Below are 27,205 nucleotides of genomic sequence, written 5' to 3' on the forward strand. Positions count from 1 at the left end.
CAGGGTTGAGAATTAAGACTAAGGCTGTGCGATCTGTGGGATAATGACTGTATGTAGGCCTCCCAGACGGCCAAAAACCTTTTCCTGACTGTAGGCGAATCTCGTGATATATTATTCTCCATTTGCATGGTCTTGTGAAATAGATTTCACCAATGCCAGTATGAAGGAGGCCTCAGGCGACTTCCAGTAAGTCAGAATTAATCTCTTACCTACTAAACAAGCCTTCTGTGTCAAATACTAAGGACAAGCCTGTGAGAAAGTGGAATGGGTACATTCAGTATTTTAGATAAATAGCGTAATATTTTATCCCAAAAGGCATAACAGCACATTTTATAAAGTAAAATAAACGTACTTATAGTTGCGGTTTTGTTTGTCTGTTGGTTCTTTCGTTACGCAGCAAGCAAAGCTAACCTAGGAGCAGTGGAGCAGCAGACCTGGCAGGCCCTGTTTAAGTACAAGAGCATAAGGTCCCTGGAGCCCAGCACCCTGTCTCTGACAGTGGCCAGTCTGCGGCCCAGGTACCCGAAAGAACCCAAAGAGTAGATCCATTCCTTGTTGCTGACTCTCGGGGAGAAGCGGGAGATCTCTCCAAATCCACTTGGCTAATAATGGCTTATGGGCTTTTCCTTCAGGAACTTGTCTAAATCCCTTTCCAACTCATCGACGCTAGATTCCTTGCCCATGTCCTTAGGCAACAAATTCCACCATTTTATTATGTGTTGAGTAAAAAAAAAATACCGTCTCGGATTGGTTGTAAATCTGCTACCTGTTATTTTTATGGAGTGGCCCCTAGTCTTAGTTCAATTTGAAAAGGTAATTAACCATCACCATCATTTTATAAACCTCCCTCATATCTTCTCCAAGCTGGAGAGCCCTAACCTGTTTAATCTCTTTTTGTAAGGGAGCTGTTCTGGCTCCTTTATCCAATTTGTTGCCCTTCTCTTTGAGATGGGACAACCAGAATTGCACACAGTACTAACTTTGCGCTCGTACCATACATTGATGGCGAGGTGTTAGGATATTCTCTGTTTTATTTTCCAAATCATTCCTAACATTCTGTTTGCTTTTTTCGACTGCTACTGCAGACTGGCCACAATGACTCCAAGATCCTTTTTCTGGGTGGTGACTCCTGTCATGGAAACCAGCATTGTGGATCTATAGTTACAATTTTTTCCCATTATTTGTATTACTTTGCTCTTGTCCATGTTAAATTTCATCTGATATTTAAATGCCCAGTCCCCCAGTATTTGCAAGGTCCTTCTGCAGTTTCTCACAGACTGTGCTCGGGTTTTAAAAACTCTGAATTATTTTGTACAGTCTGCAGATGTGATCACCTCACTCATTCATGCCTTCCAGATCATTTATATATAACACTTTCAGTATAGAGCAACGTGCAGTGTGTAACAATCTGATGTACAAGAATCTAGCAGATACAACTAACCTATAATACAAGATATGACTATTTGATGATAATGTTACAATTTTTGTTGCATGTTTATGTAAACTGTTTTGCTGGTGAAACAGAACGACGGTATACAAAACACCTTAAACAAATAAATAAATACATTTATCTTAATTTCTCACAGAGATCTTTAATCCATTATCATTAAAAATGATCCTAGACCAAAACTCAAGGGTTCTGTATTTAATTGCCTCAAATATTGTTCTATGCCAAAATGATTAGCTGCCTTCAAATGAACAGAAATTTAAATACCCGGCTGCTCGATATCACTAGGTGCCAGCAATGAAAGTTTATTGCCTAGGGAAACCCAGGGGAGGAGTGGCACGGTGGTGTTCCGGCCCAGGGGAGGAGTGGCATGGTGGTGTTCCGGCCCAGGGGAGGAGTGGCATGGTGGTGTTCCGGCCCAGGGGAGGAGTGGCATGGTGGTGTTCCGGCCCAGGGGAGGAGTGGCATGGTGGTGTTCCGGCCCAGGGGAGGAGTGGCATGGTGGTGTTCCGGCCCAGGGGAGGAGTGGCATGGTGGTGTTCCGGCCCAGGGGAGGAGTGGCATGCTGGTGTTCCGGCCGCGGTGTTTGGGGTAGGTGTGGCTGGTTGCGGGGCTATCCCTGCCAAAATGTTACAATCAACTGGCTGACAGTATCTACATGTTTATTATCACCTTAAAAAAATGCAGTAGGCTGGTACAGCAAAACTTCCCGTTGCTGAAACCATGTTGACTATTCTCCAATAAGTCATGTCTGTCCATTTGATCAGTAATTTTGTTAAGAATGGCTTCTATCATTTTGCCCAGCATTGATACCGGACTCTCCAGTCTAGAGTTCCCTGGATCACCCATGGAACCTTTAAAAAAAACAAAAACTGACGATACATTGAAGAATAAGGAGACCTGGAATGAGAAGAAAAGTAGTCTTGGGAATCCCTAGGCCTCAATGGCCAAAGACCTGCCGAAGCCCTGGAGGGAAATAAATGAGTGCTGGCCTGCATCCACAGACCCTACCGGTTGAAGATGGAAAAGAATAGTGCAAGTGGGGGAGGAGAAGGTCAAGTGTGATATAAGTGGGCGAGGTAGATCTTGGGAGGGGAGTAGATAGGGAGTGAGAAGAGAAAGGGATGAGTGAGCTGAGGAGAGGGAGGTTGAGTGAGAGAAATGTGGAATTATGAAAAATATTGAGTGGGGGAAAAGGAAATGGGTAGGGGAAGAGTGAATGGGGGAGCCAAAGAGCATGGTGGGGAGGGGGGGGGTGTGAGTTAGATGGGGAAGGAGGGTGCAAGAGAGCATGGGACATTCTATAGTACTTCTGTCGACACCCCCGCACATCCACAGTCTCTACAAACACCACCCTACGCACTATTCCACACATTTGCACCTGCACCTCACTCCACCCAGGGACAACTGCAATACATACAAATGTAGGTCACAGGGTTATAAAATGTGTCTTGGAAGTTGCCATGCAATTCAAGACTTGCTATTGAATGTTTGAGTTCTTTTAACAGTGAAGTTAAAAATAATAGCAATCTTCATATGAAATGTTACAGCAGGAAAAGGATTTTGTACTCGTGAAGGACAACTTTTAAAGGACTCAGCTAGGTAAATCATTTTACACAGCTAGATTGCCAGTTTTGAACGTTGCCCGCCTTGATTTAGGTAAAGGTATGTATGTGGTTTTGCAATACTAGTACTGTTAACCACTTTTAGGGCAGCTGTTCCTAAGGGTGGGGTAGGAAACCATGCATCTCAAATACGTATGTGGTCTTTTACAACCAACATTTGTGAGCAAAAAAGGCAGGCGCAAAGACCTTGTAGGCAATTTTCAAAAGGAAACTGTGTAATTTCCTTTTCAAAATTAGCTACATGGTCTCCTACCTGCAGAATTTGCAGCTTTTGCAGTCTTTTTAAAAATGTCCCCCTACAATGTGTATTTGAACAAAACAAAGCAATACATAAGCAGAAATTACTTCTTTCTAGGAGCATCTATATACGTTAAATAATATTTCCCCCTTTCATGCACAAGGTGCATGCCAAGCAAAGGGACCTTTCTTTTAGTGGAGAAACTTCCATTTCATCTTTTAGTTTGATTATTTTTAGCACAGTGGAAAAGGAAACCTACCTATTGCCTCAGGTACAAACTTAGATTGTGAGCCCTCTGGGGATAGGGAAATACCTACAGTACCTGAGTGTAATCTGCTTTGAAGTGCCGAAAAGTGGAATCTATCAAATCTAAATAAATCCATCACTACTGAAGTGTGATACAGCAGCAAGAAGCCTACTTTCAGGATACTTGACATGAAATGTGGATGTAGCTTCTGCTTGAAGCCATTGAAGGGCGATAACGTATGATAAGCCATCCTCTGCAGTTACTGTATTGATATTCAGATTTCATTACAGTGACAAGCATTGGACTTTAAGGTTAACTTCTGCATAGATTTTACATATTGGGCTCTTTAGCTTAATAGACGTAGGAATTGCTTTTAAATTTTAGACTTAGCTGGCTGAGTAGCGCTTTTAAGACTTATCCGCTCGGAGTTTAACCGGCTAACTTGAATATCTGTGTACATGAATCTCTTCCATGTGTGAGCAGAGTAGATTTACACGTGTTTTATCACATATCCATATAGGATATGCACAGGCTATAAAATACTAGGGTAGATCTGCGCACAGACATATGCACGCATATATAGGCAGGCGTGCAGCTCTTTTAATATCTGTGTACATGAATCTCTTCCACGTGTGAGCAGAGTAGATTTACACGTGTTTTATCACATATGCATATAGGATATGCACAGGTTATAAAATACTAGGGTAGATCTGCGCACGGCCATATGCACGCATATATGGGCAGGCGTGCAGCTCTTTTAATATCTGTGTACATGAATCTCTTCCATGTGTGAGCAGAGTAGATTTACACGTGTTTTATCACATATGCATATAGGATATGCACAGGCTATAAAATACTAGTGTAGATCTGCGCACGGCCATATGCACGCATATATGGGCAGGCGTGCAGCTCTTTTAATATCTGTGTACATGAATCTCTTCCACGTGTGAGCAGAGTAGATTTACACGTGTTTTATCACATATGCATATAGGATATGCACAGGCTATAAAATACTAGGGTAGATCTGCGCACGGCCATATGCACGCATATATGGGCAGGCGTGCAGCTCTTTTAATATCTGTGTACATGAATCTCTTCCATGTGTGAGCAGAGTAGATTTACACGTGTTTTATCACATATGCATATAGGATATGCACAGGCTATAAAATACTAGGGTAGATCTGCGCATGGCCATATGCACGCATATATGGGCAGGCGTGCAGCTCTTTTAATATCTGTGTACATGAATCTCTTCCATGTGTGAGCAGAGTAGATTTACATGTGTTTTATCACATATGCATATAGGATATGCACAGGCTATAAAATACTAGGGTAGATCTGCGCACGACCATATGCACGCATATATGGGCAAGCGTGCAGGTCTTTTAATATCTGTGTACATGAATCTCTTCCATGTGTGAGCAGAGTAGATTTACACGTGTTTTATCACATATGCATATAGGATATGCACAGGCTATAAAATACTAGGGTAGATCTGCGCATGGCCATATGCACGGATATATGGGCAGGCGTGAAGCTCTTTTAATATCTGTGTACATGAATCTCTTCCATGTGTGAGCAGAGTAGATTTACACATGTTTTATCACATATGCATATAGGATATGCACAGGCTATAAAATACTAGGGTAGATCTGCGCATGGCCATATGCATGCATATTTGGGTAGGCGTGCAGGTCTTTTAATATCTGTGTACATGAATCTCTTCCATGTGTGAGCAGAGTAGATTTACACGTGTTTTATCACATATGCATATAGGATATGCACAGGCTATAAAATACTAGGGTAGATCTGCGCACGGCCATATGCACGCATATATGGGCAGGCATGTAGCTCTTTTAATATCTGTGTACATGAATCTCTTCCATGTGTGAGCAGAGTAGATTTACACGTGTTTTATCACATATGCATATAGGATATGCACAGGCTATAAAATACTAGGGTAGATCTGCGCACGGCCATATGCACGCATATATGGGCAGGCGTGCAGCTCTTTTAATATCTGTGTACATGAATCTCTTCCATGTGTGAGCAGAGTAGATTTACACGTGTTTTATCACATATGCATATAGGATATGCACAGGCTATAAAATACTAGGGTAGATCTGCGCATGGCCATATGCACGCATATATGGGCAGGCGTGCAGCTCTTTTAATATCTGTGTACATGAATCTCTTCCATGTGTGAGCAGAGTAGATTTACATGTGTTTTATCACATATGCATATAGGATATGCACAGGCTATAAAATACTAGGGTAGATCTGCGCACGACCATATGCACGCATATATGGGCAAGCGTGCAGGTCTTTTAATATCTGTGTACATGAATCTCTTCCATGTGTGAGCAGAGTAGATTTACACGTGTTTTATCACATATGCATATAGGATATGCACAGGCTATAAAATACTAGGGTAGATCTGCGCATGGCCATATGCACGGATATATGGGCAGGCGTGAAGCTCTTTTAATATCTGTGTACATGAATCTCTTCCATGTGTGAGCAGAGTAGATTTACACATGTTTTATCACATATGCATATAGGATATGCACAGGCTATAAAATACTAGGGTAGATCTGCGCATGGCCATATGCATGCATATTTGGGTAGGCGTGCAGGTCTTTAATATCTGTGTACATGAATCTCTTCCATGTGTGAGCAGAGTAGATTTACACGTGTTTTATCACATATGCATATAGGATATGCACAGGCTATAAAATACTAGGGTAGATCTGCGCATGGCCATATGCACGCATATATGGGCAGGCGTGCAGCTCTTTTAATATCTGTGTACATGAATCTCTTCATGTGTGAGCAGAGTAGATTTACACGTGTTTTATCACATATGCATATAGGATATGCACAGGCTATAAAAATACTAGGGTAGATCTGCGCACGGCCATATGCACGCATATATGGGCAGGCATGTAGCTCTTTTAATATCTGTGTACATGAATCTCTTCCATGTGTGAGCAGAGTAGATTTACACGTGTTTTATCACATATGCATATAGGATATGCACAGGCTATAAAATACTAGGGTAGATCTGCGCACGGCCATATGCACGCATATATGGGCAGGCGTGCAGCTCTTTTAAAGTTCTTCCCTCTGCTTTCCCATGTTTTCTATGTCTCCATCATCCCTACAGGGAGGCTGTTCCATACTCTACCCTTTCTGTCAATAAATATCTGCTTCGATTATGCCCGAATCTCCACCTTTAGCTCCCGTTCCAGAGCCTCCTTTCCATTGTGTCTTTTTATTTTTTGAAGGTATTTAAATGTCTGTGGCATATTCCCTCTTGTTCTCTAGAGTATACATGTTTCAGTATTTAAGTCTGTTCCCTTATACGTTTTAATGAAGTACTCGCTTCAGTTTATCCTTTTGCTGTCCAGAAACGTACACATTACTCCAAATAAGGTCTCCCCAAAGACATGTACAGAAGCAGGATCACCTCCCCTTTCCCGCTGGCTGCACCCAAGCAGTCTTCTGGCTTTTGCCGTCATCTTATGTACAGGTTTGGCCGCTCTAAGATCATCAGATGTGAACACCCTCAGAGCCTGTGCCTGTTTTGTACACAGAAGAATAATACCCTCTTTATTATACTGCAGCCCACATGCATGACCCTGCATTTGTTAGAAATGTTAAGTAGTAGTAATAGTAAATATAGTTTTGCCTGCTATGTATGAGTACTTTGTTTTTAAGCCTTGAGACTCCCGATGGCTTGTAAAACTTTTTTTTTGGGGGGAGAATCCTGTTGGGCCGCATGGCCATTTATGTCTAGCATACGAACATAAGGGCTCATACTAGGGTCCCAGTGCTCCCGCGCTAGAATAACGTTTTCTGAGAAGGTGTAATTCAATTAACATGGCTGCAATAAGTCAGTCGTGTTATTTTATTTACTCATAATGTAATACGCATTAACTGCTTTGTATGCATTATGCAATTTAGGTAATGAGGGCGGATTTTGTTTCAAAACAATGAGCGATATTGCCACAGTAGGGTTATATCGCATGATATACAGCATTTATTGCAAGTTATAGCCCTATCGAGGCTTGTTAAATCTCCCCCTGAGGTTGTAATCCCTCTGAGGATAGGGAAATACCTACTGTACCTGAATGTAATCCTCTTTGAAGTGCCGAAAAGTAGAATATAAAAATGTCATATAAATAAATCTAAATAAAATATTCAAGTGGACTAACAGAGCAACCATAATTCTATAACCAAATCTGAAGAATTGTCTGACTGTACTTTTCCTTATCTAAGACAGTGAAAAGGGACTTGGTTTTTCAGTTACCATGTCTTACAAAATTGAAAAGTGAAATTGCTTGGAACTCATGTAAGCAGATCATAAGCCCACAGCGAGACACAGCCTACTATTTGAATCGTGTACTGTAAAATGGTTATTGATGTAACACTGATAAGTACACCACAGTTTGCTCTGAGGGTGGCTCGCTTGTCATTTTCTATGTTACTTTCATAATAGTAGGCTTTACTCTCTCTTTCCCAGTCGTTAGTTTTGTGATGAAGGCTTCTGAAGCGAAGGCATCATCATTTAAGTTTGTCTAATGTGGCACAAGTCGCAGTCACTGCTTTTGTTAAGCAAGAGCAGATTGTACTGGTTGTGACAAGATTAGCAGGGGAAACTTTGCTTCCTTTGGCAGATGTATTCTTTCAGCTTTCCTTTTTATCTGTTTATTATCGTATTCTTTTAGCTCCTTTTAAATCTTACTGTATATTAGGTTTGGTCCTCTTGAATTCTGCTTTGATTCCTCTTTACTCTGAACACAATCAGTCATACGTGTAGGTATCATCACCACCATCTGGCATTGATTCGACATATTCCAGTGGTTTCCTCAAAATTTAAAAACACGTTTGTGTATGCTTGATAATGTGGTCATGCAGGATGCCTCGGTTTGATTTTTTATTTTTTTCTACCCGTGAAAATAAGCCCTTATTCCCTAGTGCGCCAACATCTTGATGACCTTAGTTCCTTCCTTGGCAGATAGTCTCAGAAAGTTTTTATTTACTTCATTAGTTTTCTTAATGAAGTTTGTGGCAATTTAAACATTTTATTATCTTGATGAATTTTGTCGGTGATCTGCCACTTTTTGGAGGGAGTGCAGTCAGAAAATGGCCATTATGAATCATCGCCTAGTCTGCTTCAAATGCTTAGGAAGGGAATACTACTCGATCCCTTGTAGCATTTTGCCTAATATCAGCTCCATGTTCTGTTGTGTTTTGTTTTTTTTTCTTTTTTTACAAAATTTCTAGCTGTCACTTTGATATTTCTACACAAACTGGACGTTTGTGTGTTTCGCTACTTGGACAATTGGGTGATCAAGAGCGCCTCTCAAGCAGCAGGCAGATAAGTACATGCACAACGCCATCTAGGTGATTCCCTATGCCCTCTTCTGCATATTGCATTCTTCTCATCAGGTTTTTCTCCACCACTCCTCACCTTCAGTTATTAGGTTGGACATTACCAGAGACTGCTAATTTTCCTACCAAGCTCCCCTCCTTTGGAGCGTTCTGCCTTTTGACATCGCAGAAATTAACTGTGTGAAGTTCTGCAAAGCAGTGAAAACCTGGCTTATAACTGTTAACATCCTGTAGCAAGACTCCATTATTGGGATTTCCCAAAGGGCTGCAATCGTTTTTCTGTTGGTATTTGATTGTCTGCTCTATTGTGCCTGCTTGGATGTATTTTAACTGTTTTTATTTTGAACCACTTGGGTAATTTGGTTTTATAGGTGATATGTTAAGTCTAATTAGTAATAGGTGTCAGAGTTACAAAGGATCATCATCAATTAAAAGGTTCACCTCAGGTGAAATCCATAGGGACTTTGCTAGATGCACCTTGAGCTTCTCTGCCAGTAGAACACCAGATAAAATGTCTGCAGTGGAGAAAGTGACAGCAAACACTAGTCCAGACCATGCAGAAAATGCTAAGTCTTATGGCCTTAACAGTTCTTGTTCTACTCATAGTATGTCTTTATATGAGACACAATCAATGGCCCAAGAGTCCCAGTGGAATTGAGACACTCAGGGACTACAGGCATGCCTCAGTATACTGGAGAAGCTAAGAGGCACCCTGTCTTGGTGGCATGCTCATGCAAATTCATTCTTATTCAGTTGTCCTTACCACAGATGCATCTGACCTGAATAGACTCTACGCCCTGCATCTCTGGTCATTCCAGGAGAAAAGATTCCACATTGATGTCTTGGAGTTAAGGGCAATATATTATCCTCTAAATGTTTTCAGAAATTAGATGTCCAGTCAGATGGCACTAGTTCAGACAGACAATCAGGTAACTATGTTCTGCATCAACAAGCAGGGAGTAACTGGATTTCTTCTCCTGTGCCAGAAATCTTCCAGACTGTGGAACTGGGCCATCTCAAATGGGATGACTGTAAGAGCCTCTTTATCTGGCAGGGGGGAGAACACTAGCAAACAGGCTGAGTAGCTAACTAGACCTCATGCGTGATCCCAAGTCAGAGTGTATTGAATACTGTCTTTCTTGGATAGAGAACTCCTGAGATAGATCTGTTCGTAACAACTCAGAATAGGATGGTGCCCCCATTCGTGTCAGATGGCTTCTGTGATCAAATTGATAAGGGTCTCTTGTATGCATATCCTCCGATACTACAGGTGGCAAAACCCTTAGTAAAAGTCACGGGGAGTATGTTTCTCATAGTACCTTATTGGCTAGGACAGAATTAGTTTGCAATATTTTGAGAAATGTCCATTAAGAAACCAATCAATTTGGACCCTTTTCAACTCCTAATGTTATAGAACTAGAGAGCATTACTTAACCCCAACCACCATTCTCTCATCCTGACAGATAGGCTTTTGAAAGAGAAAGTGATGAAAGCCCTCATTATACCTGAGCTGAAAGGTCACAGTTTTGGCCGCTGTCACTTCAGCCTGCAGTCAGTAAGCTTCAGGGTCTAGCAACTTATTGGAATAGGTGGGTGTGGAGCAGGATGGGAAGAGCCATGAGTGAAACGGTACTTCTGAAAAGAGTAACTTGCAGGCTAATCCAATAAATCTGTGTGCAGCCAAGGGATTGAATAGACAACTAGCAGAGATGTGAGCAATAGAAAAGCAATTATAACTCTCTAAAACGGAAAGGAATATTAGCAATAGGAATTCTAAATGCAAGAAAATATCATTGAGACTCACTTGTGTTTTAAGCATGCAAATCGAAGTTATGGCAAGTGAGCAGAGCTGGGACAAAGTATCTTTGTAACCTAGGCAGTTTCAAACATCATGACCCCCGCCCCCCCACTATTATACCTCTCAGCACAGTATTTTACTTATCACATAGAAAAGGCCAAGTTGTCATGTGCTGCACCCTAGGTGAACGGCTGCCTTGACTCTGCAGTTGAACATTAACTATTATGTAGAGACTTATTTGAGTTGCTCATTCAATAAGAGATGCAGTCTTTATTTTTCCCCAGGGATTAAATCAGCTAGCACAGAAATAAAAAATAGAAAACTACCTGCAAGTGGCAAATAAGACTTCTCAAAAGGCTGCCTTGTATGCTAGTCCAATTCATCTGCACGCAAGCGCACTTTGGAACAGAACATCAGCAGAGATGTTGGCTAGCAATGGGCCAACAAGTATAACTGAGAGAGAGGTATTAGCAGTAGCCGTGTCTTTCACTTCCTTTCTGCTTTCTAAATAAAAGCGGGGGACTGTTCACTGTGGCAATGGAAGAGAGCCTGTGGCACAGGCTCATTATGATGGCTCGCTCTCTGCTCTATAATTCATTAACTCATTCTGTGCCTTTGCACTTTTCTGCCGGTCTGACCTCAGTAATATGAGATGCATCTGCTGAATCAGCAATATTAGAAAGGCTTTGTCTTAAGTCATATTTAGCAAATTTATTTTTATCTGCAGGTGACACTAGAGACTACTCGGCTTACCAGCCTAATAGCCAAATGCAGCTAATAGCCTCTTCTGGCCACTGAAGCCTAAAATCCTGCTAATTCCCCCCTCCCCCCATGAGTAATCTCTGCTGCCTGTGTGTGCCTAGACTGCAGAGCGGCTAATTATGAAATGCTCGGTGTAAGGACAATTTAGAGCAGTCTGCGTGGAAAAAGTGAGTCTGTAGAGCAAGGAAGGTTCTGTAAATGCATTGAAATGTTAAGCACATGAAGCTTGCAGTGTATTAGGGGAGCACGGCACACTAGGGTCAGTCCAGTTATTCACATTTTACCCCTGCTGTTCTGCTAAGATCCTCTCTCTGCCCCTTGTATCTACAAAATAACTGCACGTCTTCCGTCATTTTTGTAGGGTATTCAGTAGGAACTTATATTCCCTATAACAAGAGGCCTGGCTACAATTTGGAGAGTTTGAGATGTGTTTGAATCATACTTGACTTGGGAATTGAAAAAGGATTCTTAAACAGTATTTCTCTCTTCATTATGAGAAAAATGGGTGTGACAGACTTGTCTGAATGTGACTATGGCCCTTTAAATGTGATTTCACATGAAACTATCAACCCTAGTATGTTTAATTCCAAATCATTGCAAGTTAAAATATAAAGTGAAAGCATGCATTACTAAATATGCATACGTTTGCTCCCTAATACCTAAAATTAAGAAGCAAGTCAGTCCTGGAGCACAATTTTGCATAATTTTTTTCTGTTTTTTGTCCAAAAATGAATTGCAAGAATTGAAAGCCTTTGACAAAAAATGAGCCATCTCAAACTTCTATAAGCAAAGTGACTTGCAGTTTTGTGCTGATTTTGCCAAATCATTAATTTGGCTCGAAATTAAAATGGAAGACATTTGCAGCGGAATAATTTGACTTCTTAATTTTCTTTGGTTGCATCTGTAGAAGATGTCACTTAGAGTAAGTAACATTGCAGTACCTTGCAGCAGCTTTATAGACTAATTCAGCAAGGGTTTTATTTTTCCATAGATGCAGAATGGGAGAAAATCTGTTACTGAACTTCTTCCCAACTTTGCCACATCATTTCATGAATCTTTTGCTAAAATACTAAAATGAGAGGACAAGAGTGTGGGGCTTTGCTTCTAGGTTTAATTTTCTTGGAAACAGGTTCGGCATAGGCAAGGACATTTGCTTTCAGTTTTTATTTTATTTTTCTTGCGAATTTAAATGTTCTGACAAAAAAATCATTGGAAAAATCACTTTTCTACTGCTTTTTCTCCTGTGTTTTATGTCATTTTTTCACTGATTTTTTTGTCATAAGATTTAAATTCCCAAGAAAAATAAAATAAAAACTCAAAACCACGGTCCGTAAGCATAGGTGTGAAGAGGCTGTAATGTTCGGCCTTTGTGGAGGAGAAGTAGTATGTAACTCCTTTAGATCAAGGCTTCCCTGCCTCTTTCTCCCAGTGATTTGGGGCTTTTGTGGTGCATTCAAATAATGTTTTGCAGACTGGTCTGGTGCTTCCTGGGTTCAGTACTGGGTTTGCCATGGAGCAACATTCACGGACCTTGGGGGGTGGAGTGGGGGGAGCGGGTCAGCCTTCAGACAGTGGCCAGAGTCAAAGGTGAATATGTACTGTGTACCCAAGGAAGCCACTGTCGGTCTCTGAAGTGGCTGGGCTCGGTAGAACAGGGAAAAAATCTTGTGAAAGGAGGCACAAGGCCTCTTAAGGCAGCAGAGGTCACTTCCAGTTGAGCTGGAAGCCCAGATGAGTAGGAGCAAACCGTTGTGGCAGAAATGCATCTCTTTAAATGAGCAAACCTTTTCGGTTCCAGCTCTTGATTTGATTCTGTGCTGTTGGGAACTTCACATATGTAAAAGATTTGTAAGGAGGAAGTTTGAAGAGCCACCTTCGGCTCCCAAGTCTTGACGCTGAGTGACACAGAGATTAGACTGTCATCGATTTGTTCTTTTCAAAGTCCATATAATGATTTTGAAAGGAAAGGTAAAGCATCCATGCTCGGAAAACATAACCAATCATCCTCTTGTTCAGCTTAATCTTTATTTCTCAAACCTTTAATTACTTGCTTGCAGGGAAAAGAAAGGAGCAGTCCTTGCTATTTTTAATTCTCCAAGAAAAAAAAAGAAAAAGCAAAGCATCATCATGGCAAAGATGTCAAATAAGTTGTGATGAACACCAAAGGCCACAGAATGTGTTAATCTCTAGTTTGAGGTTGTGAAAGGTTGGATTTTCAATTGTGAGGCTTAATTACTTTTCAAGACAATATACTACATGCTTATTTTCTACTCTTAATCAGCATTTTCCATTCCATTTTTTCCTTCCGACGTGTACATGAGGGATTATCACTACTGCTGCTGTTTACTAATATTTCAGTTGACCAGTTCCAGGTAAGAAGGATGAAATCTCTTTGATAACACCTTCATTCATTTTATTCCCTCCTCAGTCTTCACACAATACCCCAGAATGACAACGCCAAATCAGGTTTGTAGAAGCTTGTCCTAATTAATTAATATCACATTTACATACGTATTCAGACCCTTTACTCAGTAATTTGTTGAAGCACCTTTTGCAGCGATTACAAGCTCAAGACTTCTTGGGTATGACGCTACAATCTTGGCACACCTGGATTTGGGGCTTTTCCCCCATTCTTCTCTGCAGGGGCTTTTTTCCCATTCTCAAGCTCTGTCAATGCACAGCTTTTCAGGTCTCTCCAGAGATGTTCGATTGGGTTCAAGTCCGGGCTCTGACTGGGCCACTCAAAGACGTTCACAGAGTTGTCCCGAAGCCACTCCTGCGTTGTCTTGGCTGTGTGCTTAGTGGTTGTCCTGTTGGAAGGAGAATCGTCACCCTGGTATGAGGTCCAGAGTGCTCTTGGGCAGGTTTTCATCAAGGATCTCTCTGAACTTTGCTCCATTCTTCTTTCCTTCAATCCTGACTATTCTCCCTTCAGCTGAAAAACATCCCCATAGCAGGATGCTGCCACCACCATGCTTCAGGTATTTGCTAGGTAGTGAGCAGTGCCTGGTTTCCTCCAAACGTGACACTTGGTATTCAGGCTACTGAGTTCAATTTTGGTTTCATCGGACCAGAGAATGTTTTTACTCCTGCTCTGAGAGTCCTTTTTATTATTTATTGGCAAACTCTAAGCAAGCTCTCGTGCCTTTTTCTGAGAGTGGCTTTCATCTGGCCACTCTACCATAAAAGCGTGATTGGTGGAGTGCTGCAAAGATGGTTGTCCTTCTAGAAGTTTCACCCATCTCCATAACGTAATTCTGGAGCTCTGTTAGAGTGACCAGCATGTTTTTGGTCACCTTCCTGACCCAAGGCCCTTCTCCCCCGATTGTTCGGTCACCTCTGTGAAGAGTCCTGGTGGTTCCAAACTTCTTCCATTTAAGAATGATGGAGGCCACTGTGTTCTTTGGGATCTTAATTACTGTAGCAATTTTTTTGTATCCTTGCCCAGATCTGTGCCTCGACACAATCCTATCCCGAAGGTCTATAGACAGTTCCTTTGACTTCATGGCTTTGATTTTGCTCTGACATGCACTGTCAACTGTGGGACCTTCTATATAGACAGGAGTGTGACTTTCCAAATTATGTCCAATCGATTGAATTTGCCACAGCTGGACTCCAGTCATTTCAAGGATGAACAGTGGAAACAGGATGCATTTGCACTCAACTTTGAGTGTCAAAGCAAAGGGTCTGAATACTTATATAAATGTGATATTTCAGTTTTTAATTTTTAATTAATTTACACATTTCTACAAACCTAATTTTGCTTTATCATTATGTATTGTGTGTAGTCTGAGAAGGGAAAAATGCGTATTATCCATTTTAGAATAAGGCTGTAACGTAACAAAATGTGGAAAAAGTGAAGGGGTCTGAATACTTCTGAATTCACTGCATCTTCTATCTGCGATAAGGAATTGGAAAATATTTTAATATCTGTAGCCTTAAAATGAATCTTTTACAACTTAAAGATTGTTACAATTTTGAGATTCATTCTTGGTGAAATATAATATGTTTGACACGCAAACAATATGCTGGTGCAGCTGAAAAATGTAAAAGTCTGGAAACTCCTAGGTCGTTATGTATATTAGGTGCTGGAATTGCAGGCATTTTTGGTGCATCAATAGATAAACCAGGCGTAGTAGAATCCTTTCAGACAAGATATTATGTACTCTAAATTGTTTATAAACATTTATTCAATAAAAATATATGAATCAAAAAAGGTCGTCTTGCATTCACTATTGCCCTTATCCCTTTAAAACAAGAAAGGCTCACAATACATTCATTTTTTGTTGTCAACCATGAGGTTTTCAGGAACTGTGTTTATAAATGCACCTCACCATTTAGCAGGGAGAGAGACCGCTTCTAAAGATGATTTTAAAAGGTTTGTGACAACGGCTGTGATTGCTGAGAGCTTTCTTCTAGAATAACATGTTTAATATTTCCGAGGCGGCGCTGTGCTACAGTATAACACTGTTTTCGGCTCTTTAGAGGAGATCCTCAGAAAGAAAGTAGAACACTTTAACGGATAGCACATTATTTATTGTTTATCTCTCCCCACAATTTCTGTTTTCCTCTTTTTATTCGCTGTTGATGCCCTTTGAAGTTGATGATGTGTGGAGAGATGTGATGCAATGGACTATTTGCATTGGCATGAGGACTGTATCCACTCGCGTGATGCTCTGATCGTCTTCTCACAAGCGGTCTGCATTTTAGCCGAGCACACTAGTGCATCAGTGGACACACCTGATGGAATAAAGTGAAGAGCAATCCAAGAGCGACACCAGCGTGATCTAGTGCTTGGCAGCTTGGATTCAAAGCAGAAACAGTGCCGAGTCCTGCATTTGGAGAGCAAAAATCTAAAAGGCGAATTTTAAAAGCCGATGCACGCACCAGTCGGGCTGGCGTGCGCTGACCAAACTTTAAAAGCCGCCCAGATGTGCGCGTATCTCCCGCTGCGTGCACATCTCAAAAGTTTTTAAAGAGGGGCAGGGTGTGGTCTGGGCAAGGCACGGGTGGTTCAGAGCGTGGCCAAGTGATTGCGCATTAGGACTTGTGGTAAGTTTACTTCTGCTATGGAGGAAGTGTAAGTTAAAATAAATAAATTTGCAATAACTGAGGTGATTTAAAGGTCTGGGGTAGCTGGGGGGAGTGAAGGCTATTAAACTAGGGGGGGGGGGGGTGTTACCGGGTGAAGTGGTGGATGAACCGGTGAAACCTGCTTATGGCATGTGTGCACGCTCCTTTTAAAATCCCCTGGCTTGCGTGATAGAAGCGGGATTTGTGCACACACTTAATTGGGTGCACATGTGTGCGCGGAGAGACTGTTTTAAAACATGTGCGCATATATGTGCATCAGTTATAAAATGGCCACAAATCGAGACACGTGCCAGAGTGCTCGTGCGCTGAAAGTTACCTTCCCTGGGAGCAGTGCACGATTCAGGATGGTACAGAAAACTGCTGGGCTGGTTCTAGGCTGCAAAACAATGTGATAGATAGGGTGGCCACAGAGGTAGGAGAATGCTGGGATGCATAGGAACAGGCATAATAAGCAGAAAAATAGAGGAGGTGGTACCTCTGTGCAAGTCATTAGTGAGATCTAATCTGGATTATTCTGGCAGTCTGGAAGCTGTTTCTCCAGAAGGCTTGAGACAGAGTAGAGGCAAAGCCCCGGGAGATGAAACAAAGATCTGGATATGATGGATAATGCACAAGGAGCCAACATGTTTTCAGTGGTTAGGAGATCATGATATGAGGCTCAGAGCTAACATTATTTATTCATTTATTTGGATTTAGCTCGCGCCTTTTCACAGAAAGAGTGGAGAATGCATGAACCAGCCTTGCCATGCCAAAAAAAGCAGAAAAAATATTATAGAAGAGAAAACAATAACAGCCAATCCCTTCTTCCCACAATTATAAGCAAATCTTCATTCATGGGAACCCGAGTCGTACAAAGCCTAGTGCAGGCCATCACCTGGAATATTTATTTCTGGACTGACCTGGCAGCCATGCGGCTTTTCCAGAAAACATTCAGCAGTCTTAGCTCCCTCTTCATTGCTTGCCCTAACGTATTTTCTTTTGTTTTTATATATTTTTGTGCGCGCTCCCTGCCGTGAGCCTGTGCACCTCGATGCAGCTTTGGGCTCCTTCTGAATGCAGTCCAAAGAGTAAGGGCCTCTTTGGACTTGGCGCCAGTCTTAAATAATCGCACGGTGATTGGTATCTCAACAACAACAAAAAGTACATCTTAAATGCTGGCAGCTTTGGGAGATGAAGCCTGTGTCCAGTTGTAAAACTTGCAGAGTCTTTTGCAGGATTTAATGGAAATGGCTTTCCAGAGGAAATGATCCCAGGGTTCCTTGTCTTTTCTAGAAGAATCTCTGGTCCTTTGTACGCCAGAGGTGATGATCTGCTCTGCCCGATTCTTGTCCTCCTTTGCGTGCAGGAAGGGCACTGCCACTCCTTTAGCTGTCAGCATCAGGATGTTACTTTTCTCCTCCAACGTCTGGCGCCTGATACGAGAACTGGATTTGTTTACGCAAAATTAATTTTCTATCAGGGAAATCTCCAGCAGACCAAATATGGTTCCCAGACCCTGTTCTGGCTAACACACACCAGCCAAAAAAGAAAATAGGTGCCGAAAGCTTCTGACTTCCTTTCCACAACAGGACTATGAAACCCATGTACCTTGTGACCCAACACACAGTTCAGTGGCTGCCTGGAGTTCCCAGAAGGCTTCCCGACCGCTTACTTTTATAATGGTGGGAATGGTTAAGTAGGAAGAGCGTAAAAGATCATCAAAATGAAATATAGGAGATCTGGAGAATTGTATCTGCCTTCTGAATTAGTTGAACCATTACTGCATGTACACAATAGAATAGAAAGGCCTAAATGTTAGACACTGCTTATTATAATATAATCCTGCTTTGTATTGCTGTGCTTGTGTCATAGGCCAGTAGATATACAGAGAACATTTCTGCTCTTCCTTCTGAAGGAAAATCCCCACATTAAGTGGATGTATTTTAAAAATGTGTTAAATAATTTGTGGAGAAAGTGGTGGTCATGGGGAGAGAGAGAGTGTGTGCATTACTGGGGAGGATTGGAAGGGAGAAAGCTAATAAGTTTAAATGCATTCCCCCTCCCTCCGCCTGCTAATCCACACCAATCTCAAGGTGAGCACAACTCAAAGGTTCCCAGGTATCCCGATGCTGAAAGAAGTCTGGGATAATATAATTCAGGATTACAGATTGGGGAGGCGGAGGCTATAAGAAAAGGGTCGCGTCCATCATTGTACAGTGGAAACAGTTTGCCACCACCGCAATCAGCCATCCCTCCGAAGACTGTAACCATGGGATAAGGGAACGGCTGTGGAAGGTCACTGTGAGGCCTAAGATTACTCTACAAGACCCCCAAAAGTCTGGCCGAGACTAAAATGTGGACTGTTCAAGAATTTTAAGATTACTCCATGAATCTGAGCTGTAGGGATGCAGAAAGGAGGAAGAAAAGCTATTTGATAGGATGCATAAGGTTTGTAAACACTGCATGCATGCAGGAGAAGGTTTTGTGGTCTGATGAGACCAAACATCCACTCAGCTTGAGGGCGACCTGTTCCCGTCTACCATGGACCTGGGACCGGGGAGAAGATTCACCTTTCAGCCGCCCCTAAGCACAAAGCAGAAGCAACAATGGCGAATGTCCTCGACTGGCCCAGACCGGAATCCAATAGAAAATCTGTGACAAGATTTGAAATATTGCAGTCCACAAACAATCCCCAGCAAACTTGAAAGAGCTTTTGCTGTTTGGCCAGGAAGAAAAGACAAAACCTGCACCAACCTGCTGTGCAAAGTAGATAAACATTTATCTTAAGTGACTCATGGTTGTTATTGCTGCAAACGGAGCCTGCACCAAGTATTGAGTCAAGCAGGGTGAAGATTTATGCAATCAGGATTTTTTTTTTCCATTCTTAATTGCTTTTGGAATATTTATATAATTGTTTTTTCACTATGAAAGTGTACAGTTTGTTCTGTGCATCTGTGAAACAAACTCTTACTTTAATGCATTTTGATTTTATTATTTGTATTAGAATGAAAAATGTATAAAAGCATGAAGACTTTTACAGTGTTCTGTTTATATATACTATATACAAACGTATACACACACACATATATAAATATATAGAGACACACGTACACTTATATAAATATTTAGAGACACACACACACTTATATAAATATATAGAGACACACACACTCTTATATAAATATATAGAGGCACACACACACTTATATAAATATATAGAGACACACATACACTTATATAAATATATAGAGACACACACACACACATATATAAATATATAGACATACATACACTTATATAAATATATAGAGACACACACAAACATATATAAATATATAGAGAAACACATACACTTATATAAATATTTAGAGACACACACACACACATATATAAATATATAGAGACACACATACACATATAAATATTTAGAGACACACACACACACATATATAAATATATAGAGACACACATACACTTATATAAATATTTAGAGACACACACACACACATATATAAATATATAGAGGCACACACACACTTATATAAATATATAGAGACACACATACACTTATATAAATATTTAGAGACACACACACACACTTATATAAATATATAGAGGCACACACACACTTATATAAATATTTAGACACACACACACACACATATATAAATATATAGAGACACACACACACTTATATATAAACATTGCCTCAGGTACAAAGTAGGGGGCCGACGCAACACAGTGCGCTCACACGAGTGCACTGTGTAACCCGCTGTCGGACGCGGGTTAAATAGGCGCTAATCCACCCCCTAATGCAATAGGGGGATTAGCGCCTATTGAACCCGCATCCGACGCGGAGTGAATGAGTTAACGCTCATCACATGCAAATGGACGCTCATGTGATGCAAATGCTGTTTCTACCACGTAAGTGAGGGAATTTTGCAAGGTACGCACGCCAATACCATAGGTAGATTTCCCATTTCGGGCCAGTTAAGGGATAGCACTTCCCAGTCCTGCTAGTTTTATACTTCGGGAATAGCCACTGCTATTAATTGCATCAGTAGCATGGGTTTTTCTTAGTGTTTTGGGTAACTGCCAGGTTCTTATGGCCTGGATTGGCCACTGTTGGAAACAGGATGCTGGGCTTGATGGACCCTTGGTCTGACCCAGCAGGGCAATTTCTTATGTTCTTGTGTTCTTATGTAACCCCTCATCCTCCGCTGACTAGTCAGGATTTTTTTACTGTTGTTATTTCCGTGCCATCCATAAGAGTAGTAAAGTTACATGACCGGGGATCCTGGCACACTCCTATGCACTAAGGGGCAGATTTTCAAAGGGGTACGCGCGTACCCCCCGAAAACCTGCCCCAGGTTCCCCCTGCGCACGCCAAGCCTAAGCCACGGGGCTTTCCGAGGGGGGGGGGTGTCGGGGGGCGTGTCTCGGGCGTGGTTCCGGCCCGGGGGTGTGGCCAAGGCCTCCGAAACTGCTCCCGGGCCGGGGAATCGCGCAGCCGGCGCACGCGAGTTACACCTGCCTTGGGCAGGCGTAACGTTTGCAATAAAGGTGGGGGGGTTTAGATAGGGCTGGGGGGGGTGGGTAAGGGAGGGGAAGGTGCGGGGGGGGGGGTGGAGGGAACGGAGGCAGGCTGCTTGGCTCGGTGCGTGCAGGTTGCCAATTTTGCACAGCCTTGCGCGCGCCTACCCCGGATTTTAAAGGATACGCGCGTATCTATTAAAATCCGGCGTACTCTTGTTTGCGCCGGGTGCGCGAACAAAAGTACGCGTGGGCGTACTTTTTAAAAATCTACTCCTAATTATTTATATACGTTATATATTTATATATATTTATATATATATATATTTATATACGTTATGTATACTCCTAAGTATTTATATACGTTATATATATATATATATATATACGTATATAAATACGTTATATTTATATATATATATATATAAATACTTAGGAGTATACATAACGTATATAAATATATATATATATATATATATATAACATATATAAATACTTAGGAGTATACATAACGTATATATATATATATATATATATAACACATATATAAATACTTAGGAGTATACATAACGTATATAAATATAAATATATATATATATATATAAATATATATATTTATATATATATATATATATATATATATATACGTTATATATTTATAACAAACACTAAGTACTCATATACGTTATATTGTGGTGGGCTCCTTTTGCCTCCCTCCCACACCATCCTCTGTAAAAAGTTAATTATCTCATCTCTGCTCTTCCCTCTTTATTTCCTATCCCCAGTTTTTGCGCCCCTGTTATAATGTAACTTTTTGCTTCTTCAATCTATGTCTCTTGTTAATTGGTTACGGTTAACCGCTTTGATCGATGTAAACCGAGTTGATTTGATTTGCATCAAGAAAGTCGGTATATAAAAGCCTTAAATAAATAAATAAATAAATAATATGCACATCTCTTGTTCCCGCACCCTGCCCCGCTCCTTTTTCCAAATGTTTGACTTGTGCATGCAGCGGGAAACATCCGTGTCATTGGGCGGCTTGCCGGCCTGACCTTTGCCCTTATGTCCCAGTTTTGGCGTGCGCAAGGCTTTTAACGTTCTCCTGTTGGAGCAGGGAAGTCCCTGAATAAAACCCTTTGGGGAGTAAAAATCCAATGATCCGAGAACTGCTGATTTTGTACCCATGTTCTGCCGTCTCCATGGTGCCTCATGCACTTCCTTGGGCTCCAGCCACGCTTTGAGGGGCCCCTTCACTCTGTCCCCTCTCAATGGTCTCTTAATATGGGCCCCAGCTTCTCACCTTGCAGATCTCCTGCTGCTTCTGCGCCTCGTCGTCTGCAGATTCCTGCTCCTTCCCTAACCATGAATGAACTCTTTTCTCTGTCTGTCCTACACCCTCAGTCCCTGACCTGGAACGGACCCCAGAATGAATCCCTGTGGGGTGGGCAGTGGGTACCATGGCTGCCAGACCGTAGTCCCAGCACTCAGTGCTCGCTCTGCCTATCTCATTCCGCCTGGGGATAACACAGAGAGGGAAGGTGTGTGCGCTGCATCTGTGCCATTAATTCCCGCACTCCGGGGCAGTGGTACAGATAGGGAAGAGGGGCATGTGGGACTGGTGACTCTTCCATGCAATAAGACAGAGAGGAAAGGTGTGTGTGCTGCATCTGTGCCATTAATTCCCACACTCCGGGGTAGTGCTACAGATAGGGAAGAGGGGCATGTGGGACTGGTGACTCTTCCATGCAATAAGACAGAGAGGGAAGGTGTGTGCGCTGCATCTGTGCCATTAATTCCCACACTCCGGGGCAGTGCTACAGATAGGGAAGAGGGGCATGTGGGACTGGTGACTCTTCCATGCAATAAGACAGAGAGGGAAGGTGTGTGCTGCATCTGTGCCATTAATTCCCGCACTCCGGGGCAGTGCTACAGATAGGGAAGAGGGGCATGTGGGACTGGTGACTCTTCCATGCAATAAGACAGAGAGGGAAGGTGTGTGTGCTGCATCTGTGCCATTAATTCCCGCACTCCGGCGCAGTGCTACCGATAGGGAAGAGGGGCATGTGGGACTGGTGACTCTTCCATGCAATAAGACAGAGAGGGAAGGTGTGTGTGCTGCATCTGTGCCATTAATTCCCGCACTCCGGGGTAGTGCTACAGATAGGGAAGAGGGGCATGTGGGGCTGGTGACTCTTCCATGCAATAAGACAGAGAGGAAAGGTGTGTGTGCTGCATCTGTGCCATTAATTCCCACACCCCGGAGCAGTGCTACAGATAGGGAAGAGGGGCATGTGGGACTGGTGACTCTTCCATGCAATAAGACAGAGAGGAAAGGTGTGTGCGCTTCATCTGTGCCATTAATTCCCGCACTCCGGGGTAGTGCTACAGATAGGGAAGAGGGGCATGTGGGACTGGTGACTCTTCCATGCAATAAGACAGAGAGGAAAGGTGTGTGCGCTGCATCTGTGCCATTAATTCCCGCACTCCGGGGCAGTGCTACAGATAGGGAAGAGGGGCATGTGGGACTGGTGACTCTTCCATGCAATAAGACAGAGGGAAGGTGTGTGCGCGCTGCATCTGTGCCATTAATTCCCGCACTCCGGGGCAGTGCTACAGATAGGGAAGAGGGGCATGTGGGACTGGTGACTCTTCCATGCAATAAGACAGAGAGGGAAGGTGTGTGCGCTGCGTCTGTGCCATTAATTCCCGCACTCCGGGGCAGTGCTACAGATAGGGAAGAGGGGCATATGGGACTGGTGACTCTTCCATGCAATAAGACAGAGAGGGAAGGTGTGTGTGCTGCATCTGTGCCATTAATTCCTGCACTCCGGGGCAGTGCTACAGATAGGGAAGAGGGGCATGTGGGACTGGTGACTCTTCCATGCAATAAGACAGAGAGGGAAGGTGTGTGTGCTGCATCTGTGCCATTAATTCCCGCACTCCGGGGCAGTGCTACAGATAGGGAAGAGGGGCATGTGGGACTGGTGACTCTTCCATGCAATAAGACAGAGGGAAGGTGTGTGCGCTGCATCTGTGCCATTAATTCCCGCACTCCGGGGCAGTGCTACAGATAGGGAAGAGGGGCATGTGGGACTGGTGACTCTTCCTTGCAATAAGACAGAGAGGGAAGGTGTGTGTGCTGCATCTGTGCCATTAATTCCCGCACTCCGGGGCAGTGCTACAGATAGGGAAGAGGGGCATGTGGGACTGGTGACTCTTCCATGCAATAAGACAGAGGGAAGGTGTGTGCGCGCTGCATCTGTGCCATTAATTCCCGCACTCCGGGGCAGTGCTACAGATAGGGAAGGGGGGCATGTGGGACTGGTGACTCTTCCATGCAATAAGACAGAGGGAAGGTGTGTGCGCTGCATCTGTGCCATTAATTCCCGCACTCCGGGGCAGTGCTACAGATAGGGAAGAGGGGCATGTGGGACTGGTGACTCTTCCATGCAATAAGACAGAGAGGGAAGGTGTGTGCGCTGCATCTGTGCCATTAATTCCCGCACTCCGGGGCAGTGCTACAGATAGGGAAGAGGGGCATGTGGGACCGGTGACTCTTCCATGCAATAAGACAGAGAGGGAAGGTGTGTGCTGCATCTGTGCCATTAATTCCCGCACTCCGGGGCAGTGCTACAGATAGGGAAGAGGGGCATGTGGGACCGGTGACTCTTCCATGCAATAAGACAGAGAGGGAAGGTGTGTGCTGCATCTGTGCCATTAATTCCCGCACTCCGGGGCAGTGCTACAGATAGGGAAGAGGGGCATGTGGGACTGGTGACTCTTCCATGCAATAAGACAGAGAGGGAAGGTGTGTGTGCTGCATCTGTGCCATTAATTCCCGCACTCCGGGGTAGTGCTACAGATAGGGAAGAGGGGCATGTGGGACTGGTGACTCTTCCATGCAATAAGACAGAGAGGGAAGGTGTGTGCGCTGCATCTGTGCCATTAATTCCCGCACTCCGGGGCAGTGCTACAGATAGGGAAGAGGGGCATGTGGGACTGGTGACTCTTCCATGCAATAAGACAGAGAGGGAAGGTGTGTGCGCTGCATCTGTGCCATTAATTCCCACACTCCGGGGCAGTGCTACTGATAGGGAAGAGGGGCATGTGGGACTGGTGACTCTTCCATGCAATAAGGGAAGGTGTGTGTGCTGCATCTGTGCCATTAATTCCCGCACTCCGGGGCAGTGCTACAGATAGGGAAGAGGGGCATGTGGGACTGGTGACTCTTCCATGCAATAACTGATTGATTGGATCTGACGCAACACTAGCCAGGATCATGGAGATTAGGTAAGCAAAGTGACTAAAATGTACTCTTCCTGCCTTTCTGACCCAATGAGTTTACTGTATTTATTTATTTATTTTTAGAGAAATTATAACAAAATGTAAAATATGAAAGCCCCCAACACCAGATGTTTTGTCTTTCAGTGTTGCTAGTGCCAGCTGTTGACGTGGCCAGATGCTTTTTAGTTTTGGTTGTCATGCAAAGAGCTCTCTGCTTATTTACTTGATTGGGTTGAGTTGGTTTTACTTGTTTATAACTTCATTACAAACCTGCTGATATAGCAAATGAAAAGGCTTGTCCCAGGGTCTTTACACATAGATAACCCCACTGGGCAAACTGCTAGGCAAGATCGTGGCCTCCCTCTTATACAACCTTTGGAATCCATCTGGGTGATGGGTGCAATTGTTTTTCCTAATTCTATTGGTTTAATGCATTTCAGGGATTTTCAGGGTGCCAGAATGATGGTTATTAATAGGAAACATATGTTGGGTATTGTATTGTCTGTCTTAATTGTTTTCTTGTTTTTACATTTGTGTATTTTTATGTCTAATCTGTTATGATTTGTTTGTTATCTTTTAATATTGTTATTTTTATATCTAATGCTTAATTTATGTTCTTAGGAAACGTAAGCTGCTCTGGGCAACAGTTTGCTGATGGGCATTAAATAAACTTGCTATGGTAACCTGCCTTTCCTGCACAGGCTTTGGAGCTTCAGAAGAAGGGCTTTTTTGCTCTGTAGATGTTAGAGAACAACGATATTGGATGATGTCTTAGTTCTTCGATATGTGTGTTTCTTTTACGCTGAAATGAAATTACTTCAAGCTCAAGGTATTAAACCAAATGTGAAGAAATTCGAGACTGTTCAGAGCCAGATTTGTAGGCATTGTCAGTTGTTATAAGACAGGAGTGAAAGATTTAGGAGGAGTAAAACAATCAACGTTTTTCAAACGTTTGTGCTTGAGGCTCTGCAATACTGAGCAGGCAGGGAGAGAGAAAAGCAGGTTACCCTTACAGGGAGCAACACATAAAAACAAGAAATAAAATGGAAAAAAGAAATGGCGAGAGAAGATGCATGCCGAATGGGCAAGAGAGAGCCTAGAGCAAGAGATCTGACATCGGCAGAATATAAATAAATGAAAAGAAATCATCTTTGTCTGCTCTGCAGCGATCGGGCAATGCTCTTCTTCCCTGGTCGCTATTTGAAACATAATCTTTAGTTAATGGCAGCTGTAACTACGGTGGTCTTGCTATCAGACAGAACAGAAAAATGCCTGTGCCATACGCTGATAAGTTAATACTCGATAAAAAAAGAAACGGCACATTCAGTGTGGCCCTGTGATTGTATTATAGTTTTCTTCAGCTCGTGCACCGATGCGAACCCTTAAGGAATATAAGAACATAAGAAATTGCCATGCTGGGTCAGACCAAGGGTCCATCAAGCCCAGTATCCTGTTTCCAACAGAGGCCAAAACCAGGCCACAAGAACCTGGCAATTACCCAAACACTAAGAAGATCCCATGCTACTGATGCAATTAATAGCAGTGGCTATTCCCTAAGTAAACTTGATTAATAGCAATTAATGGACTTCTCCTCCAAGAACTTATCCAAACCTTTTTTGAACCCAGCTACACTAACTGCACTAACCACATCCTCTGGCAACAAATTCCAGAGCTTTATTGTGCGTTGAGTGAAAAAGAATTTTCTCCGATTAGTCTTAAATGTGCTACTTGCTAACTTCATGGAGTGCCCCCTAGAACTTCTATTATTCGAAAGTGAAAATAACCGAGTCACATCTACTCG

At 42.7% G+C, this 27,205-nt stretch overlaps 1 protein-coding gene across 3 annotated transcripts in view; it reads left to right on the forward strand.

Annotated features, from left to right (window-relative positions):
• ARID1B (AT-rich interaction domain 1B) overlaps positions 1-27,205 on the forward strand; it is a 1,291,555-nt gene that overhangs the window by 442,980 nt on the left and 821,370 nt on the right. The gene's annotated exons all lie outside the window — the stretch shown is intronic.

The sequence above is a fragment of the Rhinatrema bivittatum genome, chromosome 3, assembly GCF_901001135.1.
Source record: "Rhinatrema bivittatum chromosome 3, aRhiBiv1.1, whole genome shotgun sequence".
NCBI lineage: Eukaryota > Metazoa > Chordata > Amphibia > Gymnophiona > Rhinatrematidae > Rhinatrema > Rhinatrema bivittatum.